This window comes from Myodes glareolus, chromosome 12 (assembly GCF_982192425.1).
Source record: "Myodes glareolus chromosome 12, mMyoGla1.1, whole genome shotgun sequence".
NCBI lineage: Eukaryota > Metazoa > Chordata > Mammalia > Rodentia > Cricetidae > Myodes > Myodes glareolus.
The window spans coordinates 16,042,141-16,067,214 of NC_142037.1; the positions used below are offsets into that span (position 1 = coordinate 16,042,141).

Genomic DNA, 25,074 nt, shown 5'->3' on the forward strand with positions numbered 1-25,074 from the left:
TAGTGACATCACAGAGGGTGCTCAGAGCTCTCTAGGATACAATAGAATTTTTGGAGAAGGGACTGCTGATGTCACAGGACACAGTCTTTCAGGACACAGTCTTTTCATCCTTGCTAATAAGTTCTCCCCATACTGACCAGAAGCTGAGGTTGCTTTTACAGGATTCTCTCCTGTGACACAGAGGAAGCCATTCATCACCACCTCCTTTCAAAGGTAGAGAGTTCTCTTGGTTTAACTAGAAACTTTATGCTCCTTCACTCATGAGGAATTGAATGCTCACATTATAAGCACTGCTTTAGAATGGCTGTTTCCCTCCTGAACCTCCATACTCAATAATATGAGAAATAAAGCATGCCAAGCAATTAGGTCAGGATGATATGGCAGATGAGGGTTGATTCTTTTGAAGTGAACAAGCACCTTGGGAAGGTTAAGGTTATGCAAATGTGGCCATTGGTAATTTGCAAGTGAGCTTAGACTGTTATAAGACCCAAACTGGTCTATACTGTTCTCTCTACATGCTGGCTGTATTAGTCAATGCTCTTTAAAGTAGCAAGTTAGAAACTAAATCTCTAAAAAAGGGGTTTTGTTAGAATGACATACAGACTGTGCTCTAGCTAATCCAATAATGACTGACTATGAAAGGAAAGTCCAGGAATCCAGGAGTTTTTCCTGATCAGAAAACTGGATGGCTCAGCTGTCTGCAGTATATCCTGGAAGCTAAAGGAAATAGACTCTTCCAGGGAAGGAATGGCGGTACAAACAAGATTAGAGCAAGCAGAAAAAGAGTAAAAGTTTCTTCCTTTCCTGTCCTTATATAGGCTTCCAAGAGAAGGTGTGCTCCAGATTGAATCTGGATTAAACATATGAATTAAAGGTGTGATTTAGTATCTCAAAGATCAAAACTAAAGCAATTCTTCCTACTTCAAATTAAACAGAAATGGCCCACAGGTGTGCCCTCTATTTGGTGTTTTTTTGTTAATCCCAGATGTAGTCATGTTTATTAGGATTTGAAGTTTCTCTGATGGTCAGAGAAGCTGGATTTGAGGCAACAACATCAGGAAGCAAATCATACCCTAGAGTCAAATCCTACTCCGGAGCTCACCACTGACACTATCATGATGAACGTGATGTCTGAGCTCTGCAGTGTGTCAGCAAGAATAATGGCATTACACAATGTGCTTGGTGCTGCTTCAGAAACTTGCCACATCTATGACTCTAAAAAAGTGATATAGACTTTCCCAAATTATCAAGCAGATTAGACTCTTCTATTTCTTAAGAACATAAGCACTGGCATACAGTTGATGATTCAGGTTTGTATTTGTGACCTAGTCTCTGTATTGAGTAGGGCTTCTGATGGGAAGTCTCCCACCAAAACACTGGAGGAATGGTCAAATTTGCTGGCAGCCAATAGTCACCCCCATGTCCACCCTATAGGATACATAAGGGGATTTAAGAAATCAAATTTATTAACTTGTCCTTTGTGTCTTGGGCTTATTGTCACTCATTGTTTTAAGTACAGTACTATTTCCTGACATAAGTCCTTTAAAATGATTGTTCCAACAATTGAAATTTCACATTGGGCATAGAATTCTATGGAAGCTCAGTTTTCTAAGCAGTAAGCAGAGGTTTATGTTTTCTACTATAGGGCTTGCTGTTGTGGCTAATCTTTGTTGTCTGCTTGACATATTGTTTAAAAATTGACTCCATAAGACTGACTTACAGGCATGTTTCATTGGCATTTTCTTGATTGTTAATAGATTTAAGAGTGATTGGCCCTCTGAGAATAGATAGCACCATCCCTAGGCATGTGAGCCTGGGCCACAGAGGAAAGCTAGCTGAGCTGATCAGTGAGCAGTGTTCCTCTGTGGTTTTAAGCCCCTGCCTTGGAATCTTGTGATGGCTTCCCTTGATGATGGACTATAACCTGTATGGTGAATTAACACTTCACTTTTCTCCCACCACACACACATACCTCAGAGAAAGAGAAAGAGAGAAAGAGAGGGAGGGGGATGATGAGAGGAGAATAGAATTGTCATAGTGGAATTGGAAGGCAATGCTCATAACTGAGGAACCCTGGTGTCCATGCATGCATAGTTTCTTTCTGTGAGAAAAACCTAGAAGTGGCAGGTGACAGTTCTGAATTATGCTCTATTTTATAAGAAAAGGAAAAAGGATTGCACTGGTAACTATGTCTCTCATTAGTTTGATTATGTTGAATTTGATCTGAGTTCTTCAAAGTGAAGATTGTCCCTCAGGGTCCTTTCCTGCATGTGCATCACCCTCACCTGGGTCTCCATCACCTCGTGGACCTCACATTAGGAAGCCAGTCTGTCTCAGCCACAAAGTGTCTTCAGACTGACTGTGGGAAGGGTGAAAACACACAACTTCTAGAACGCCTGACAATGGGACTGAGGGATATAGGAGTTTCTCTGCTCTGAGTCACAGGTAGAGAACTAGATACAAACCACTTGAGACTTCAGAGTAAGAGACCAGGGTCCCAGGTTCAGACACCTAGAGGGAGTTGGCATGTTCCATGAAGGCAACAAAACAGAAAAAGTGAATTCTTGGGAAATGTTTCATTCTTATGAGATAGATCTCATGCTCCATTTCCTTGTTTCTTGTTTTACAAAGAAAAGATGTTTTCTCCTTCAGTAGAATTATGAGGGACAACAGATGTGTAGCCGTCCCTCAGCTACAGAGCAGCTGCTGCAGATGCACAGATGCAGTCATCAAGCTGGAGCACCAACTGGGATCTGCAAACTCCTGCAGCATCAGTGTGTGTGGACCCCAACCCAAAACAGGGTTCCTGTTCAGAGAGAAACAGCTCTTTTCTGGGACAGCATTTTCTACCTCAGTCAAAATCACCCAATGTATCCTATGAGAGTGGGAGATATTACTTGCTCTAATACTGTTGAGATAAACTGAGATGGTGTAAGGTTTATGGTAAGTTGCTTTTAAGGAGATTGCATGTTTTATTTTCATTACTAATCTCATTTTTAAAGTTGTCAATTTTACGGTGAAATTCTTAAAATGTAATTCTCTATTGTTATTAATGCACAGTTCTTTGTCCCCTGCATTCACCATATCCAAAAGCACAGCAACTCTGCTGTCCTGTCATTCAGGATGCAGCACTCCTGCATTATCTTTCCTCAGTCCACTTCCTTCTTATGCATCCTTATTTTTAAATTAACATTTTGAACAAACCTTGAATGGAGCAGGAGTATCCCTATTTTAAAATGCATCCTAAAACATTAAAACCATTGCATTTATACTTACCCTATCATTATTAGAACCACTGCATTTATACTTACCCTATCATTATTAATATCATTGCGTTTATACTTACCCTATCTTATGCTCCTGTTCATTTTCTTTTTCTACTGCAGTAATTTTACTCAAACTATTTCATGGGTAAATTCTTGTTAGTGTTTTTTATGAGCATGAGAGGGGATTGTGAAAATATGTGGTATTTTGTACAGGTTCTTAGGAAAATAGAAGAAAATAACAGGTACCCTGGAGCTGAAGTTACAGGGAGTTGTGAACCAACTGATGTGGCTACTGGGAAGGAAATTAAGGGTTCCTGGAAGGACAAGGACCCTGATCTGCTGAATTATCTCTCAGGCCACAGTAAAGGAACTTTAGTCAGATCATGTACCTTTTTCTGAGTTATAACTTTAACTATTGTTTCTCTGAGTATGCCAGGCTCTGTGTGCAGCTGAGGATTGTTCTCCTTGGGCAGGGCTGGTTCATTCATGCATCCAGGATCCCTAAATCCATTCAACTTCAGGGTCATCTGAAAATGCTCCCACACTGTGCTCCACCCAGACTCTCAGCCAGGTATGGTTTGGGAGCAATTTCAGACTCAGAAGGCTGGAAGGGATCTCAGTAGTATTCCAGGCAGGGTTCCTGGGTGGAGCTGTCTGGTTGCAGAAGGAGAGACACTTCAACAGTCATTCTGACATCAAAGGTTAAGGGTTGGTTACTTGCTTCTGTCTCTCGTATTCAGACAAACACCAAGAAGAGGATGCTGTGCTCTCTGCTGGGGCTACTGTACACCCAGATTTGCTGTGAATGTGGCTCTCCACATTCAAGGAACAGAGAGGATTTTCTTCCACAAGGAGGGGTGGAAAAAGAGTGTAGGGATCCTGCAGAGCTCTCACCTTCTTAAAAGACAAGGGAACGAATTTAGGGATCCATCAATACTCAGTGTCCTCCATCTGTGTCTCTTTCTGTGAAGCAGAGTCCTGTGTCCTTGGTGCCGCAGGAGGGAGAGAGTGCAGAGAGAGTTGCAGAACAACTTTTCCATCTCTGCAAACTGAATGCAGTGGTTTTACCATCGTCCTGGGGGACACCTTATCACCCTGTTTTACAATTTTTCTGGACCAAACCAGAGTGAAAGACTGAGGTCCACAACAATTACTCAGGAATGCCACAACTCTTTGTAAATTTCCTGCTCTCAGACCACAGACTCAGGCACTTATTTCAGTGCTATGATTTACAGTGCTATGATCCACAGTGCTCCCCACACACTTGCAACCAATACACATTCAGCTTGGTGGCTGTGGCCCTTATGTGCCCTGTCATAAGACATCAGAGATTCACCACAGAACATCTGCTTGATCTAACATCCCTTTTATGTATAGGTAGAGTTTTAACTTCAGGTAAGCTTTTGACCATAAGTTATGGATTTAGGTCTTTAAATTCTTACTATATACTGTCTCCTGATTCATAAATATCCATCTTATAATTAACAGAGAAGCTGATGGGAGGACAGAATCAATGTGATAATATAAGTCTCAATATGTCACAAATGATAAAGAGAAAATGGAATGATATGCAAAGACAGGCTTTCAGGTAACCCTGATGTGGACAGTGTCAGGGTTAGTGAGAAGAAAACAAACTGAGGTAACAGCAGGAAATCAAGCTATGGCAGAAACAGAATGTACAGATAGCTGGATGCTCTATCTTCCTTTCTGTTGTTGTGATAAGTTTTTCAATTTTGTAGAGTACAGGTTTTCAAAATATGACCTGATGATTCTCTGTATTTCCTCCATGTCTGTTGTTATGTCCCCCTTTTCATTTCTGATTTTATTAATTTGGATATTCTCTCTCTGCCTTTTGGTTAGTTTGCATAAAGGTCTGAATATTGTGTTGATTTTCTCAAACAACCAACTCTTTTTCTTATTTCTTTGTATTGTTCTTTTTTCCATTTTGTTGATTTCATCTTTCAATTTGATTATTTCCTGACATCTAGTCCTCCTGAGTGACTTTGTTTCTTTTTGTCCTAGAGTTTTCAGGTGTTCTGTTAACTCATCAGTGTAGGATTTTTTCCAGTTTCTTTATGTAGGCATTTAGTGTTATGAACTTTCCTCTTAACACGGCTTTTATTGGGTCCCATAAATTTGGATTTGCTGTGTGGTTATTTTCATTAAATTTTAGGAAATCTTTAATTGCTTCCTTTATTTATTCCTTGACCATTGATGATTCAGGTGAGCATTGTTTAATTTACATGTATTTGTGGGCTTTCTGAAATTAGTGTTGCTGTTGAATTCTAATTTTAAGCCATGGTGATCTGAAAAGATTCATGGGTTATTTCAATTTTTTTTATCCTTTGAGGTTTGCTTTTTATCTACTATGTGGTCAATTTTTGAGAAAGTTTCATGTTATGCTGAGAAGATGGTATATTCTTTTATGTTTGGATGGAATGTTCTATTGATGTCTGTTAAGTTCATTTGAGTCATAACATCTGCTAGTTCTCTTATTTATCTGTTAATTTTCTGTCTGACAGACTTGTCCAGTAGTTAGAGTGGGGTGTTGAAGTCTTCCACTTTAGTGTGTGGGATTTAACATGTGTTTTAAGCTTTAGAAATGTTTCTTTTACATATGAGGGTGCTCTTGTATTTGGGGCATAGATGTTCAGTATTGAGATTTCCTCTTGATGGATTTTTTTCCTGTGACTAATATGAAATGTCCTTCTTTCTCACTTTTGATTGATTTTAGTTTGAAGTCTATTTTGTTAGATATTAGGATAGCTTCATCAGTTTGTTTTGTAGGTTCATTTGTTTGGAAATTTTTTCCCAACCCTTTACTCTGATGCAATGTCTGTGTTTGAGATTGAAGTTTGTTTCTTGTATGCAGCAGAAGGATGGATTCTGGTTTCTTTTCCAATCTGTTAGTCTGTGTCTTTTTATAAGTGAGTTGAATCTGTTTGCATTAAGGGATATTCATGACTAGTGATTGCTTGTTCCTGTTATTTTAGTTTTAATTGGTGGTGATGTTATCACGTGTGTTTTTTCCTTCCTTAGAATTTGGTGCTGTGAGATCATCTATTGTCTGCGTTTTCGTGGATTTAGCAAATTCCTTGGGTTGGAATTTTCCTTCCGTGTGTAGGGCTGCGTTTGTGACTATATATTGATTAATTCTGGTTCTGTCATGGAATATCTTGTTTTGTCCTTCTATGGTGACTGAAAATTTTGCTGGGTATAGTAGTATGGGCTAGAATCCATGGCCTCTTAATAACACTTGACCAGGACCTTCTGGCTTTCATTGTTTTTATTGATAAGTCAGGTGTATGATAGGTATGCTTTTATATGTTTTGTGATTTTTTGCCGCTATTAATATTCTTTTTTTTATTCTGTATGTTCAGTGTATTGATTATTGTGTGACAATATGTTTTTATTTTTTCTTGATCCAGTATATTTGGTATTCTGTAAGCTTCTCGTATCTTTTTTTTTCTTTCTTTTTTTTATTAATTTATAAAAGTTTCCACTTCTGCCACTCCTCCCAATACCCTCCTACTCCCCCCACTCCCTGTCCTCCTCCCTCTCCAGCCCTAAGAGTAGTCAGGGTTTCCTGCCCTGTGGGAAGTTCAAGTTCCTCCCCCCTCCCTCCAGGTCTAGGAAGGTGAGCATCCAAACAGACTAGGATCCCAAAAAGCCAGTACGTGCAGAGGAAACAAGTCCCAGTGCCACTGTCAATGGCTTCTCAGATGATCACCGTGCCAGCCACGTTCAGAGAATCCAGCCACATTCAGAGAATCCGGTTTGATCTTGTGCTCGTTCAGTCCCAGTCCAGCTGGCCTTGGTGAACTCTCATTAGATCAGTCCCCTTTTATCAATGGGTGTATGAACTCCTCACGGTCCTGCCTTCCTTGTTCATGTTCTCCCTCCTTTGCTCATCATTTGGACCTTGGGGACTCAGTCTAGTGCTCCAATGTGGGTCTCTGTCTCAATCTCCATCCATCATCGGGTGAAGGTTCCCTCTGATCCTCCCTTCCTTGCTCATGTTCTCACTCCTTCTGCTTCTCATTTGGACCTAGGATTTAAGTCCAGTGTTCCAGTGTGGGTCTCTGTCTCTATCTCCATCCATCACCAGATGAAGGTTCTAAGGTTATATGCAAAATATTCATCAGTATGGTTATGAACCAAGGCCAGTTCAGGTACCCTCTCCTCTGCTGTAGAGGGAACAATCTGGGGATCTCTCCTTGGACCTGGGAACCCCTCTAGAATCAAGTATCTTGCATACCCTAAAATGTTTCCCATTGGTTGAGATATATACTTCCCTGCTCCCATATCCATCCTTCCACCCTCCCCCATCCCAATCCCCCAAGCTTTCCCCAATCCTCCCCTACTCCCTTCCTCTAACCCTTTCCCCTTCCATTCACCCCCCCACCCCCGTGCACCCAAGGTTTCCTGGCACTCCTGTCTACTTCCAATATCCAGGAAGATAACTACATAATTTTCTTCAGGTTCACCTTCTTATTTAGCGTCTCTAGGATCACGAATAATAGGTTCAAAGACCTTTAATTATGGCTAGAATCCACTTATGAGTGAGTACATACCATATTCCTCTTTTTGTGTCTGTGTTACCTTACTCAATAAAGTGTCTTCTATTTCCATCCATTTGCATGCAAAATTCAAGATGTCATTGTTTTTTACCGCTGAATAAAACTCTAATGAATATATGTTCAACATCTTCTTTAACCATTCTTCTATTGAGGGGCAACTAGGTTGTTTCCAGGTTCTGGTTATTACAAATAGTGCTGCTATGAACATAGTTGAACAAATGCTTTTGTGGTATAACAGGTGGCCAAAAGACACTTAAGGTCATGCTCAACCTCCTTAGTGATCAGGGAAATGCAAATCAAAACAACTTTTAGATACCATCTTACACCTGTCAGAATAGCTAAAATCAAAAACACTAATGATAGCCTATGCTGGAGAGGATGTGGAGTGAGGGGAACACTCATACATTGTTGGTGGGAACGCAAACTTGAGCAGCCACTGTGGAAATCAGTGTGGCAGGTTCTCAGGAAACTGGGAGTCAACCTCCCTCAGGATCCAGCTTCTCGTATCTTTATATGCATACCTTTCTTTAGATTGGGGAAGTTTTCTTCTTTGATTTTGTTGAATATATTTTCTTTGCTTTTGAGTTGGGCTTCTTCTTCTTCTACCCCTATTTTTCATGTTTGCCCTTTTCATGGTTTTCCATATGATATGGGTATTTTGTGGTAAGCTTTTGTTAGATTTAATGTTTTCTTTTACTGATGAGTCTATTTCCTCTATCATATCTTCAAATGTTGAGATTCTGCCTTCCATCTTTTGTATTCTGCTGCTTATACTGACATTTGTGGTTCCTGATAGTTTTCCCATAATTTCCACTTCTATAATTCCCTTGTTTTGTGTTTCCTTTATTTATCTGTTTCAGTTTTCAAGTATTGAATTATTGCTTTCATCTGTTTGATTGCTTTTTCTTGGTTCATTTTAAAGGATTTGTTGATTCCTTCCAATTTTTATTTACCTTTTCTTCCATTTCTTTGTAGTGATGAACTCCTATTCCTCTCTCCTTAAGTCTCTGTTTTCCTGTCTTTGTTCCTGTTCTCACTTACCCTTCTCTTACTCCTTTGCATAGCTTCATTTTCAGATGATCTCTGTTTTTATTTTATTTCCTTCTTCCCTCTTTTTTGAAAACTTTTACATAGCACACATATGTATTACATATATCTACATGCCTTTCAATAGCATTTCTTTTCCTATGGATAGCTCAAGTTCATTTTTCCTTGTGGTTGAATATTATGATGTTGTTACAGGTACAGTGTTTTCTTCATTCATCATTTGACAAGTGGTACTTAGGCTACATCTTCATGTGTTAAGTCCTGTGGGTGTGGAATTGCAAAACCTATGTGGGGGTTTGTTCCTGAAAGAAACTAATTCTACCTCTGTCTACATGTTTGACCACCTGAGGTTCTTCATCTACAAGTTGAACCATGTGTACTTTCACTTATCTATGCTAATATGCCAACTGGTATTATCATGATGTTAGCTTTACTTAGGCAACCATATTTTTGAGATTTATGAGAGCAATTCCCTTGTCATTTCTAGAGAAACCTATCTAACAAGAGGAATTCTAATGCTCTGTCTCTTACAATCTTTCTGTCACTTCTGGGATTCTCTTGAGTGTAGGGATTAGACTGCAGATATGTCAGTTGGACTTTGCACCATAGGGTCACATACTTTTTATATTTTTACGAGTTGGTGGTTTATAAAACATGGAAAAGAAAAATGCACATAGATTTTTCTATTGGGACTGTCTCGACTATTAATAGGTATAGGGAGGTTCACCCTACTATGGACCAGAATATCGCAGGCAGGAGGTCGTGAAGTGTATAAGAAATCTAGATGAGCAATAGTTGACCTACAAGCCAGATAGTAAGTCACATTCTCCTTTGTCCTTGTTCCATCATCTTAGCTGTAAAGGGCCTTCTTTTACTAGTGGCAATCATGTATAGAATAGCAAGCAATCCTGGTTTCAAGTTTCTGCATTGATTCCCTCAGTAATAGGCTGTGATCTGGTATCATAAGCAAAAAGTGAACATTTTCCTCTCCAAATTGCATTTTGTCAAGATATTAGCTGAAGCAACAGAAAGGAAACTAAGATACCATGTTCAATAAGTGTCATTAGTATGTGTATGTGTGGGCCATCCACTGAAGCATGGGGAACCTACAAACATCTACACCTTCAAAGAAGAACGATTTGCTCTTGTTCAGCAGCTATCAACTGATCATAGTCCTCTGCGTGGAGTAGGACCTACCGAGAGCACCTTCCGATTTGTGTGAGAAATTGACAGGCTTATTCCTTTTTTCAAAATAGGAGCAAAAAGGTATTTTATTTTACTTTTTTATTTTTATTGTTCTTTTCATTAAACATATAATCCAAGTTCAAACTCTCTCCCCACTTCCCATTCCCTCCACATATTCTCCCTCCCCACTCCCTCCAGTCCACGAAGAGAGTAAGGCATTTTGTTCCATTGATTCTTTGTATTGTTTTTTTTCTATTTTGTTGATTTCAGCTGTCAATTGGATTATGTTCTGTCTTCTACTCCTTCTGGGTGAGTTTGTTTCTGTTTGTTCTAGAGCTTTCATGTGTGCTGTTAAATCACTAATATGAACTTCCTCCATTTTCTTTATTTAGGCTGTTAGTGCTACAAACTTTCCTTTTAGCACTACTTTCATAGTGTCCCATAGGCTTGAATTTGTACATTGTGCCTTCATTTTTATTGAATTCTAGGATGTCTTTAAACCCTTTATTTCTTTTTTGATCCAGGGGTACTTTAGTAGTTCACTGTTCAATTTCCATGAGTTTGTAGATTTCTGAGAGTAGTATTGTTTAGACTCTAACTTTAATCCCTGGTGATCTGATAATACACAGGGGATTACTCCCATTTCTTTGTATCTGTAGATGTTTTCTTTATTACCAAGTATGTGATCAATTTTAGAGAAGGTTCCATGAGGTGCTAAGAATAATGTTTATTCTTTTGTGTTTGGATGGAATGTTCTATAACTGTATGTTAAGTACATTTGATTCATGACCTCTGTTAGTTCTTTTATTTCTCTGTTAAATTTATGTCTGGTTGACTTGTTCATTGGTGAGAATGGAATATTGAAGTCTCCTACTATTAGTGTATGGGGTTTGATGTGTAATTTAAGTTCCAGTGATATTTCTTTTACATATGTGGGTGCTCTTTTATTAGGGGCATAGATGTTCAGGATTGAGACTACATCTTGATGGATTGTTCCTGTTGTGAGTATAAAATGTCCTCCTCCATCTCTTCTGATTAATTTTATTTTGTTAGATATTAGGATAGCTACACCCACTTGCATCTTAGGTCCATTTGATTGGCAAACTTTTACCCACCCTTTACCTCTGAGGTAGTGTCTGTTTTTGAGGTTGAGGTATATACAGCAGAAGCCTCGATCCTGTTTTCATATCCATTCTCTTATCCTGTGATTTTTTATAGGTGAATTGAGTCCATCAATAATAAGAGATATTAATGACAAGTGGTTGTTAATTTTTGTTATTTTTCAATATTAGTGTTTGTATGTTTCCATTATTTGGGTTATGCTGGTGGGAAGTTATCTGTTTTCCTGAATTTTTGTGGGTGCAGTTAGCTTCCTTGGGTTGGGGTTTTCCTTCTAGTATGTTCTGTATGGCTGGAATTGTTGGTAAATATTGCTTAAATCTGTTTTTATCAGGGAATATCTTGTTTTTTCCATCGATGGTGACTGAAAGCTTTGCTGGATATAGTGGTCTAGGCTTGTAGTCATAGTCTCTTAGTGTCTGCATCATATCTGCCCAGGACCTTTTGGTCTTCATGGTTTCCATTGAGAAGTCAGGTGAAATACTGATAGGTCTACCTTTATGTGTTACTTGCCCGGTTTCATTGGTAGTTCTTAATATTCTTTCCTTATTGTATATGTTTTTAATTTTGATTATTATAGGGCAAGGGAATATTTTTTGATCCAGTCTATTTGGTGTTCTGTAAGCTTCTTGTACTTCATAGTGATATCATTCTTTAGGTTGAGAAAGTTTTCGTCTATGGTTTTGTTGACTATATTTTCTGTCTTTGAGTTGGAGTTCTTTTCTTTATTCTACCCCCACTATTCTTAGGTTTTCATGGTGTCCCAAATTTTCTGGATGTTTTGTGTTAAGAATTTAACAGATTTAATGTTTTCTTTGACCAATGAGTCTATTTCCTCTACAGTATCTTCAAAATCTGAGATTCTTTCTTTTATTTCTTGTATTCTATTGGTTAAACTTATCTCTGTAGTTCTTGTTCATTAGGTCAGATTTTTCTCATCCAGAGTTCCCTCGGTTTGTGTTTACTTTATCACCTCTCTTTCAGTATTTAAGTCTTGAACTGTTTACTTTTGTTGTTTGATTAGTGTTGTTGTTTTTCTTGGGTTTCATTGAAAGGTTTATTTTTTTTTCCAATTTTGTTTGTCTTTTCCTCCACTTCTTTAAAGGAGATTTTCATTTCCTCTTTAAAGGTCTCCATCATTTTCAAAAAGTTACATTAAAGTCATTTTCTTCTGCTTCTTGTGGGTTAGAATGATCAAGTCTTCCTGCTGTATGATCACTGGAATCTGGTGTAACCATGTTACTTTTTAGGTTTTGGTTAAATTCTTGCATTAGCACCTACCCATCTCTTCCTTCAAATGAGGTGGCAGTCAGTGTCTTTGTGCCTTGGTCCAATCCTTGCATTGGCTGTTTGAGAGTTTGGGAATTTATCTTGGTTTGCTCTGTACTGCCAATGTCTGCATCTCAGGAAGCCTCTAAGGTCTCTCAAGACTAATCTCTTGGTCTTCTCTCCTGGTTCCTTCCCTTGGTCCTCTCTTTTGGTCCCCTTGGTGTTTTGGCAAGCTCTTGGTCCCCTCAGTATTATAGTAAGTTCTTGATTCCCTCAGTACTATAGCAAGCTCTTAAGTTCCATCAGTATCTTAGCAAGCTGTGTTTCAGAGTTCTGCCAAGGTTGCAGGAGGATAGACAAGTTTGGGGGCAGGGTAGGGCTAGTAGCTTGGAGAGTCAGGTGGATGGGTTTTGGTTTGGGGGAAGCCTACCTGAAGGTAGCTGGTTTACTCTTATGTAATTCTCATGTAAGTAACCACATAGATCAGTTGAGGTAGAGCACCACATGATCATTCTGTATATTTATTGGTTATAGCTAAGATTTGCATACAGTGACAGATATTTAGAATGTAATTAGGGATTATGCTAGTTTAGTAGGGTGGTGTTTGGAGGTTCTCCTCCAAGATACCTAAGTTTATTAGCTCTGGGCAGCTGGATGTTTTTAGTACCAGGCATAATTTTCCACTTGCTGAGTTGTTTCTTATGGCCAATTAGAGAGCTGTTTGTTTCCACAAAGATGTGTGTACCACCATTGCATCTTTATGTCTTCATACCATATTGGTCATTGTAGTTTATTGACATAACTCTGGGGAGGATAATTCGCTGCTTCTCTTTCTTGAAAACTTGCATGTCACCCTCTGGTACCATGAAACTTAGTCATCAGGGAGGAGGGCTTCAAGTCAGATCAGCCTGGAATCCTTTAAGTACTGTGATTTAAACACATGATGTTGGCCCTTTTGTCTCCTGGGTCCTGGGAAGACCAGCTAGCCCTGTTGCACTGCTGAGGAGTTCTACCCAGAGAGGTGAGTGGGTGCTCCCCTGGGCGGCCTGCCTCTCCGGGAAGAGAGCACAGCCCCTCCCCCCTCAGCTTCTGTGGCAGGGTCTTCAGTGTTCCACGGGACCCCTCCCTGGCCCCACTGCTGTTGCTCTTTTGTCTCCTGGGTCCTGGGAAGATCAGCTAGCCCTGTTGCACTGCTGAGGAGTTCTACCCAGAGAGTGATGAGGAGCTCTATCCAGAGAGTGCTGAGGAGTCCTACCCAGAGAGTGTTGAGGAGTTCTATCCAGAAAGTGCTGAGAAGTTTCATCCAGAGAGGAGGAGATGGGCAGGCGCCAATGCAAGAATTCCTCCAACAACCTGAAAGGAAACATGACATCTCCAGAATCCAGGGAGCATGAAACTAGAAGAATAGAACACCCTACCCCAGAAGAAATAGAAGAAATCGACTCTAAGCGGATCTTTATGAAAATAATAGAGGAACTTAAACAGGAGGTGAAAATCTGCTGTAAATAAATGGAAGATAAGTATAACAAAAAGATTGAGGAAATGAGTAAAGAAATGGAAGAGAAATATACCAAAAAGTTTGAAGAAATGAGTAAATCTGTAACTGAAATTCTGGGAAACCAAGAAAAAACAATCAAACAGGTAATGGAAACAGTTCAAGATTTGAAAACTGAAATGGAGGCAATGAAGAAATCACAAACCGAGGGCCAGCTGGCTATGGAAAATCTAGGTAAATGAACAGAGACTTCAGAAACAAGCATAACCAACAGAATACAAGAGATAGAAGAAAGAATCTCAGACTCTGAGGATACCATAGATAAATTAAATGCTCAGACCAAAGAAAACAGCAAATCCAACAAATTCTCATCACAAAACATTCAGGAAATGTGGGACACAATAAAAAAAACCAAATCTAAGAATAATAGGAATTGAAGAAGGAGAAGAATTGCAGATCAAGGGTCCAGAAAATATATTCAACAAAATTATAGGCTGCTTCCAGGTTCTGGCTATTACAAATAGTGCTGCTATGAACATAGTTGAACAAATGCTTTTGTAGTATGTTAGGGAATTTCTAGGGTATATTCCTAAGAGTGGAATTGCTGGGTCCTGATGGAGGTTGACTCACAGTTTCCTGAGAAACCGCCACACTGATTTCCACAGTGGCTGCACAAGTTTGCATTCCCACCAACAATGGAAGAGTGTTCCCCTCATTCCACATCCTCTCCAGCATAGGCTATCAGTGGTGTTTTTGAGTTTGGCTATTCTGACAGGTGTAAGATGATATCTCAAAGTTGTTTTGATTTGCATTTCCCTGATCGCTAAAGTGCCCCTCAATAGAAGAATGGTTAAAAAAGGTGTGGAACAAATACACATTAGAGTTTTACTCAGCAAAAAAACAATGACATCTTGAATTTTGCATGCAAATGGATGGAACTAGAAAACGCTTTACTGAGTGAGGTAAGCCAGACCCAAAATGAGGAACATGGTATGTATTCACTCATAAGTGGATTCTAACCACAGTTAAAGATCTTTGAGCCTATTATTTGAGATCCTAGAGAAGCTAAATAAGAAGATCAACCTGATGAAGATTATTTAGGTATCTGCCAGGAGGTAGGAAATAGACAAGAGTCCCAGGTAACCCCGGGTGCATGGGGGGGGGGGGTGGGAGGGTTGTTGGAAGGGGAGAGGGTTAGAGAGAAGGGAGTAGGGGAGGAATGAGGAAAGATCGGTGGACAGGGATGGGGGGGAGGGAGGAAGGATGAATATGGGATCAGGGAAGAATATATTTCAACTAAGGGAGTCATATTAGGGTTTACAGGAGACTTGAATATATATGGGATCCCAGATCCAAGGACAGATCCCCAGATTGTTCTCTGGACAGAGGAGAGTGTGACTGAACCGGCCTTGGCCCATAACCATACTGATGAATATTTTGCTTATCATCATAGATCCTTCATCTGGCGATGAATGGCTATACAGACGGAGACCCACATTGGAGCACCAGACTGAGCCCCCCAACTTCCAAATGAGGAGCAGAAGGACGAAGAAAATGAAAATGAAATAAGGACTGCGAGGGATGGTATCACCCGCTGATACAAGGGGACGGATCTAATGAGAGCTTACAAAGGCCATTTGGACTAGGACTGAACGAGGATGTGGTCCAACCAGATTCTCTGAATGTGGCCGGATTCTCTGAATGAGGCTGGACAGCAGTCTTTCTGAAAAGCCATTGACAATGACACTGGGACTTATTTCCTCTGCATATACTGGATTTTTGGAATCCAGTCTGTTTGGATACTCACCTTCCTGAACCTGGAGAGAGGGGGGAGGAACTTGAACTTCCCACAGGGCAGGAAACCCTGACTGCCCTTAGGGATGAAGAGGGAGGAGGAGAGGGATTGGGGGGAGTGGGAGGATGTTGGGAGGAGGGGCAGAAATGGAAACTTTTATAATTTAATAAAATTACTTTAAAAAAAATTATAGAAGAAAACTTCCCCAACCTAAAGAATAATATCCCTATGAAGGTTCAAGAAGCATACAGAACACCGAATAGACTGGGTCAAAACAAAAAAACATCACCTCACCATATAATAATCAAAACACAAAACAGTCAGATTAAAGAAAGTATATTAAGAGCTGCAAAGGATAAAGATCAAGTAACTTATAAAGGTAAACCTATCAGACTTACACCAGACTTCACTATGGAAACCATGAAAGCAAGAAGGTCGTGGATAGTGGTACTTCAGAAACTAAGAGACCATGGATGCAAGCCCAGACTACTATACCCAGCCAAGCTATCATTCACTATCAATGGAGAAAACAAAATATTCCAAGATAAAAACAAATTTAAGCAATATGTAGCTACAAATCCAGCCTTACAGAAAGCATTAGAAGGCAAATCACAACCCAAGGAATCCAACATTCCCAACAATGCCTACAATAACTCAGACACCTAGCGACCATTCACAAGTACAACTCAAAGAATGAAAACACATACAATCTACTACCCAAAAAAATGACTGGAGTCAACAACCACTGGTCATTAATATCACTTAATATCAATGGACTCAATTCACCTATAAAAAGGCACCGACTTAGAGATTGGATAGGAAAACAGGATCCAACATTCTGCTGTTTACAAGAAACACACCTCAATCACAAAGACAGACATCTACTCAGAGTAAAGGGCTGGGAAAAGGTTATCCAAGCAATCGGACCTAAGAAACAAGCAGGTGTGGCCATTCTAATATCTAACAAAGTTGACTTCAAACTAAAATCTATCAGAAGAGATAAAGATGGACATTTCATACTCATAACAGGAACAATTCATCAGGAAGAAGTCTCAATCCTGAATATCTATGCCCCTAATATAAAAGCACCCACTTATGTAAAAGAAACACTTCTAGAACTCAAGGCAATCGTCAAACCACACACACTAAGAGTATGAGACTTCAACACACCTCCCTCACCAATGGACAGATCAATCAGACAAAAACCCAACAGAGAAATAAGAGAATTATTGGAGGTATTGAATCAAATGGACTTAACAGATATCTACAGAACATTCCACCCAAATAGGAAAGAATATACCTTCTTCTCTGCAGCCCATGGAACTTTCTCAAAAATTGACCACATAATTGGTAACAAAGCAAACTTCCACAGATACAAAAAAATATTAGTAACCAACTGTGTCTTGTCAGATCACCATGGATTAAAGTTAGTATTCAACAACAATGCTACCCACAGAAAGCCATCAAACTCATGGATGTTGAACTGTCAACTATTAAATCATCCCAGCGTCAAGGAAGAAATAAAGAAAGAAATTAAAGTCTCCCTTGAATATAATGAAATAAAGACACAACATACTCAAACCTATGGACACAATGAAAGCAGTGCTAAGAGGAAAGTTCATAGCACTAAGTGCCCAATTAAAGAAAACAGAGAAAGCACATATTGGAGACTTAACAGCACACCTAAAAGATCTGAAAAAAAAAGAAGCAGACTTTCCTAGGAGGAGTAGAAGATTGGAAATAATCAAACTGAGGGCTGAAATCAGCAAAATAGAAACACAGAAAACAATCCAAAAAATCAACGAAACAAAAAGTTGGTTCTTGGAGAAAATCAACAAGATTGACAAACCCCTATCCAAACTAATCAAACGGCAGAGAGAGAACATGCAAATTAATAATATCAGAAATGAAAAGGGGAACATAACCAAAGACACAGAGGAAATTCAGAGAATCATTAGATCTTACTTCGAGAGTTTATATGCCACAAAGTTGGAAAATGTACAAGAAATGGATTGGGTTTTAGATAAATACCATTTACCAAAGTTACATCAAGACCAGGTGAACAATCTAAATAGACCTGTTAGTCGCAAAGAATTATAAGCTGTTATCAAAAACCTCCCGACCAAAAAAAGCCCAGGGCCAGATGGTTTCAATGCAGAATTCTACCAGAACTTCCAAGAAGAGCTGATACCTATACTCCTTAAGGTATTTCACAATATAGAAACAGAAGAGTCATTGACAAACTCTTTTTATGAAGTTACAGTTACCCTGATACCAAAACCACATAAAGACACAACCAAGAAAGAGAATTACAAGCCAATCTCACTCATGAACATCGACGCGAAAATTCTCAACAAAATCCTGGCAAGAACACATTAGAAAAATTATCCATTATGGTCAAGTAGGCTTCATTCCAGAGATGCAGGGCTGGTACAACATATGCAAATCCATCAATGTAATCTATCATATAAATAAACTGAAAGGAAAAAAACCATATGATCATCTCATTAGATGCTGAAAAAGCATTTGACAAAAATCCAACATCCCTTTATGATAAAGGTGATGGAGAGATTGGGGATACAAGGATCATACCTAAATATAATAAAAGCTATTTACAGGAAGTTGACAGCTAACATCAAACTGAACGGTGAGAAACTCAAAGCCATTCCATTTAAATCAGGAACAAGACAAGGCTGTCCACTCTCACCATACCTCTTCAATACAGTGTTAGAAGTTCTAGCAATAGCAATATGACAACATAAGGGGATCAAGGGGATTCAAATTGGAAATGAAGAAGTTAAACTCTCATTATTTGCAGACGATATGATAGTATATATGAGCGACCCCAAAAACTCTACCAAAGAACTCCTACAGCTGATAAACACCTTTAGTAATGTGGCAGATTACAAGATCAACTCCAAAAAATCAGTTGCCCTCCTATACACAGAGGATAAAGAAGCAGAGAGGGAATTCAGAAAAACTTCACCTTTCACGATAGCCAAAAATAGCATAAAATACCTTGGGATAACTCTGACCAAGGAAGTGAAAGACCTTTTTGACAAGAACTTTAAGTCTTTGGAGAAAGAAATTGAGGAGGATACCAGAAAATGGAAAGATCTCCCTTGCTCTTGAATTGGGAGGATTAACATAGTAAAAATGGCAATTCTTCCAAGAGCAATCTATAGATTCAATGCAATCCCCATGAAAATCCCATCAAACATCTTCACAGACCTTGAGAGAATAATAATTAATTTTATATGGAAAAATTAAAAACCCAGTATAGCCAAAACAATCTTATATAATAAAGGAACTTCTGGAGGTATAACCATCCCTGACTTCAAACTCAATTACAAAGCTACAGTATTGAAAACAGCTTGGTACTGACATAACAACAGAGAAGTCGACCTATGGAATTGAATAGAAGACCCAGATATTAACCCACAAACCTATGAATACTTGATTTTCGACAAGGGGGCTAAAGGTATACAATGGAAGAAGGAAAGCATGTTTAACAAATGGTGCTGGCATAACTGGATGTCAACCTGTAGAAGAATGAAAGTAGATCCATATCTATCACCATGTACAAAAATCAAGTCCAAATGGATTAAAGACCTCAACATTAATCTGACCACTTTGAAGCAGATAGAAGAGAATGTGGGAAGTATTCTTCAAGACATAGGCACAGGAGACCACTTCCTAGGTAGAACCCCAGGAGCGCAGACAATAAGAGAATCAATGAATAAATGGGACCTCCTGAAACTGAGAAGCTTCTGTAAAGCAAAGGACACTGTCAGTAAGGCAAAAAGTCTACCTTCTGACTGGGAGAAGATCTTCACCAACCCCTCATCAGATAAAGGCCTGATCTCCAAAATATACAAAGAACTCAAGAAACTAGACACTAATACTCTAATTAACCAAATTAAAAAATGGGGTGCTGATCTGAACAGAGAATTCTCAACAGAAGAACTTCGAATGGCCCAAAGACACTTAAGGTCATGCTCAACCTCCTTAGCGATCAGGGAAATGCAAATCAAAACAACTATGAGATATCATTTTACACCGATCAGATTAGCTAAAGTCAAAAACACCAATGATAGCCTATGCTGGAGAGGATGTGGAGAGAAGGGAACTCTCATCCATTGTTGGTGGGAATGCTAACTTGTGCAGCCACTGTGGAAATCAGTGTGGCGGTTTCTCAGGAAACTGGGAGTCTACCTCCCTCAAGACCCACCAATTCTACTCTTGGGAATATACCGAAGAGATGCCCTATCATACCACAAAAGCATTTGTTCAACTATGTTCATAGCAGCACTATTTGTAATAGCCAGAACCTGGAAACCACCTAGGTGCCCCTCAATATAAGAATGGTTAAAGAAGGTGTGGAATGTATATACATTAGAGTTTTACTCAGCGATAAAAAACAATGACATCTTGAATTTTGCATGCAAGTGGATGGACATAGAAAACGCTTTACTGAGTAAGGTAACCCAGACCCAAAAAGAGGAATATGGTATGTGTTCACTCATAAGTGGATTCTAGACATAATTAAAGGTCTTTTAGCCTATTATTCATGATCCTAGAGAAGCTAAATATGAAGGTGAACCTGAAGAAAATCATGTAGCTATCCTCCTGGAGATTGGAAATAGACAAGAGTCCCAGGTAACCTCGGGTGCTTGGGGGGGGGGTGGGAGGGTTGTTGGAAGGGGAGAGGGTTAGAGAGAAAGGAGTAGGGGAGGAATGGGGAAAGCTTGGTGGACTGGGATGGGGGCAGGGAGGAAGGATGGATATGGGATCAGGGAAGAATATATCTCAACTAAGGGAGTCATTTTAGGGTTTACAGGAGACTTGATTATAAATGGGATCCCAGATCCAAGGACAGATCCCCAGATTGTTCTCTGGACAGAGGAGAGTGTGCCTGAACCGGCCTTGGCCCATAACCATACTGATGAATATTTTGCTTAACACCATAGAACTTTCATCTGGCGATGGATGGAGATAGAGACAGAGACCCACATTGGGACACTGGGCTTAACACCCTAGGTCCAAACGAGAAGCAGAAGGAAAGAGAACGTGAGCAAAGAAGGCAAGACCAGAGGGAACCTTCATCTGACGATGGATGGCGATACAGACGGAGACCCACATTGGAGCAATGGACTGAGCCCTCCAAGGTCCAAATGAGGAGCTGAAGGAGGAAGAACATGACAAAGGAAATCAGGACTGCGAGGGGTGCAATCACCCACTGATACAAGGGGACCGATCTAATGAGAGTTCACCAAGGCCAGTTAGACTGGGACTGAATGAGCACGTGATCCAACCGGATTCTCTGAATGTGGCCGGATTCTCTGAATGTGACTGGCCCGGAGTCTTTCTGAAAAGCCATTGACAATGATACTGGGACTTGTTTCCTCTGCATATACTGGATTTTGGGGATCCAGTCTGTTTGAATACTCACCTTCCTGGACCTGGAAGGAGGCAGGAGGAACTTGAACTACCCACAGGGCAGGAAACCCTGACTGCTCTTAAGGATGGAGAGGGAGGAGGAGAGGGAGTGGGGGGAGTGGGAGGGTTTTGGGAGGGGGGCAGAAATGGAAACTTTTATAATTTAATAAACTTTGAAAAATAAAATAAAATAAAATAAATTTCTAGTTCCATTAATCTACCTAAAAAGTTTATGATGAAGTTTTTCTTTAAATTAAAGAATATTCCATAATGTCCAGGAGCCACATTTGTATATTCATCCATCAGTTGAAGGAAATGTAGGTTGTTTCCATTTCCTAGTTACTGTAAATAGAGTAGAAACATAACACTCATAAACAAATATCTCTGGAGAAGATTGCAGCATTCTTTTGACACAGAACAATGTGTAGCCTAGCTGTTTCATGTGGAAGACTCATCCTAGTGTTTAGAAGATTCTCCACACCTATTTCCTGAGTAGTTGCACCAATATGCATTTTCCTGAGAGTAAATGTAGAATTCCAATCCCCACACAACTTCCTCAGTAATTGATCCCCTGATTTTTAGATATACTTACTGAGGTGAAATAAAATCTCAAAGTTGTTTTGACTTGTATTTTCCTATTCGCTAATGATGATGATCAATTTTAAGATATTTTGAGCCATTTTTCAATTCTTCTTAGAACTCCATCTAAACAGTGACGTTTTCCTACCATTTGCATTTCCTTCACCAGGAAGGGTGAAGCAAAAAGGGTTGGTTTAGTAAGACTTGTGGAGATGGCCTCAAGTCATTTTTATGGTGGTGTCCTTCCACTAGGGGGTACTGTAGAGTGACTAGAAATTACTTTTTCTTAATTTCCCTACAGGTTTGAAGATGTCAGAAGAGATATAAGGCAATCCACTCACAAAGATATAAGTAAGTGTGGAATTCCCTGGTCTTCAGTTCTCAATCATTCTATATAAAACCAACAGATATCTAGAGCTTGTTCACTGGATCTTATGTGTTTATAAACCTATTTTAAAAATAATTCTCTGAACAGATGTAAGCAAAATAAAATCTCAGTGGGCATCATGAAAATGGGTAGTTAAGAAAAAACATCTCCACTGCTTTAATTTTTTAAGTTTTATTTTAAAATTTTCCTAAATTTATAAAACAAGAAATTATTCCATTTCCCTTTATATCATATATGATATATTCAAGATATCTATCTATCTATCTATCTATCTATCTATCTATCTATCTATCTAACTATCCTTTGAACAAGAAAGAAAAAAATAACTGCTTAGAGAAGAAAACCAGGAAATAAAAGTTCTAAGAAAGTACAAGGGATTGGAGCTTGCTGACCGAGACCAGGCATTCACAACCAGGTCAGAATCAGCTGTCTTTCCTGGACAGTTGTGAAAAAGAGCTGTGCACAAACCAAGAGATGAAAAATAAATCATGGTGAAAACACAGGCAAGACTTTTTTTCTTAAAATCAATAAACCTGTCATTGGGAACATTTTCTATGCACATGATTATCTGATGATTTCAAGAAATATATTGCATTGCATGCTGACTTGCTCCATTTATGATGTAAGGACTCTCTTGTTGGGCATATTAAGCACATTGAATGGTGGTCCCAGGCCCATCAGTAGATGGCCACACACTGTTTCCTTTGTAGAAAGAGGAAACACACTGTTGGGACAGTGAGGTGGTAGAAAAGATCTAGGTGGACTTAGGAGTTGGGAGACCATGATCAGAATATATTGTCTACAGAATATATTCTTTACAAAAAAAAGGTTGAAAAAATCTTGTTAAGATTCTGCAAGGCTCTTCTAACTCACTGGTGACATCAGCTTTCAAACCAGTATTCTGAGTTTATGAATTCTCTTTACTCACAATTTTCCCCCAACTTTCCTTATATGAAGTACTACTTTAGAAATACACAGTTTTGGGATCTGCCTCTTGACCTTCACAGTTGTGGAGCATTTACAGTGTAGAGTCATGAGGTGAAGGTGGGTGGGATTGTTCAGATGAAAGAGAAAGTTCAAAGAATTGGGGGAACCTTTTGTGTGTAACACAAGCGTGTCTGGGTACAATTCTTGATACCCTTACAGGAGGAGAGAAGGCAACCCAGCAACTGGACAGGGGCCATGGAGAGTAAACTGGGAGCTGTGCTCGGGATTCTGTGGGTGCAGATTTGCTGTGAGTTGTGCTCACCTAAGTCATTTTAGGAATTCTGCAGAGATGTCAGTGGTGGAGGGGGAATGAGTCAATTCAAAACCCTTGTGTAGTCATCCTTATGGTGTTTCCTGGGATGTTTGACAGGTGTGGGTGAAAACCCTTAATTGGCTCTGGTTTGCTTTTCTGTTTCCAAGCAGGAGTGCAAGGAGTTGATGTGGAGCAGAGTCTTTCAGATCTGAGTCTCCACGAGGAAACTAGTTCTTCTCTGAGATGCGAATTTTCTACCACCATCATGAGTGTGCAGTGGTTCCAACAGAATCCCCGGGGCAGCCTCATCTGTTTTACTTGACTCCTGGAACAAAGGAGAATGGAAGGCTAAAGTCAACATTCAACTCCAAGGAGAGCTACAACACCCTGAACATCAGGGATGCCCAGTTGGAGGACCTACGCACCTACCTCTGTGCAGTGGAGGCACAGTGCTTTCTACAAGCCTGCAGCCTGGTCACAAACTGCAGATGAGTGTGCAGCTGCAGTCCTGACATGGGGAGACTAGATAGGAGACTTTTCACAGTGGTGGCTTTATCAGATCCCCACCAATTACAAAGAAATTTTGAGGAAACAAAATTTCCAAAACAGAAATTCATGCTTAAAATCAGATTGACATGTCCTTGATTTGGATAAGCTTAAATGTTCAGAAACATCAGCCCACATGACTAAGATGTATACTTTATTTCACCAAATGCTTATGCTAATGTCATGAAATCTAAGCCTCTCTTACACATTCCAGAATCATTTGGACCATGGCTCAAAACTGGAAACTGGGGACAACTATTTCCGTCCTATATTTAGAAACCATAGGAAAACATTTACAGCTAATCTACTTCATATAAATTTAATAAAAGAATTAAATTTGAAGATCTAAAAGATTAAGTTTAAAAGGCAAGATAAACACAAATCTTATTAAATTAAGACATTATTTCTACAATATCTTGATATTTTTAAAAATATAATGAATTTATTTATGTAATATAAAAATATTTCACATAAAATGATCAGAGACAAAATATCAATGACAAACTAGAGAGCTATATTTGCAATTTTTATCAGAATGATATTTGTAGCAACTGATTCTACCAAAATATTAACACATCTTCAATGTAATATATACACACAACTAACTTCTCATTCAAAGATAGCTCTCAAAAGTAAAAGTGGAGCCCACCTAAAGGTCACACAATAGGGCATTATTTCATTATACAGTAATTAAATATGATCCCAACAACTGCTTTTGCCCAAGGGTTGGTATCTTCTAGAACTGAAAATCTCTGACAGGCCAGTTGTCTTTATAAGGAACTGGAAAGCAGCCATGCTCACTGATTCCCAAACTGTCTCTTTTTTACCCTGTTCACCACTCAACACAGCAGCTGAGTGGTTACAACAGTGACTGGATTAGCTAAAATAGAACAAAAAACAAACACCCCCCCCAAAAAAAAACATATGAGGAGCTCATATACATGCAAAGACACAAGATTGCGCACAAAAATATATAACACCACAAAACTGGAAGCCATAATATATAAGAAAGTAACTGATATGTTAAATAATGACTCAGATAAAGCATTAAGAGACCTAGAAAACAAACAATACAATTGAGTTTATTTGAGTTGGCCATCTTCTGCTGAGCATAAGACCTAACTTA

General features: G+C 39.2%; 1 long non-coding RNA gene across 2 annotated transcripts; it reads left to right on the forward strand.

Annotated features, from left to right (window-relative positions):
* Positions 1-100: 100 nt before the first annotated feature.
* LOC125397005 (uncharacterized) lies at positions 101-24,450 on the forward strand. 2 transcript variants are annotated; one of them, XR_015734623.1, is made up of 4 exons: positions 101-213; positions 22,076-22,125; positions 23,309-23,396; positions 23,573-24,450. It is a non-coding gene; the product is annotated as an uncharacterized LOC125397005 (long non-coding RNA). The 2 variants fall into 2 exon arrangements; XR_015734624.1 differs by lacking the exon at positions 23,309-23,396.
* Positions 24,451-25,074: the final 624 nt, after the last annotated feature.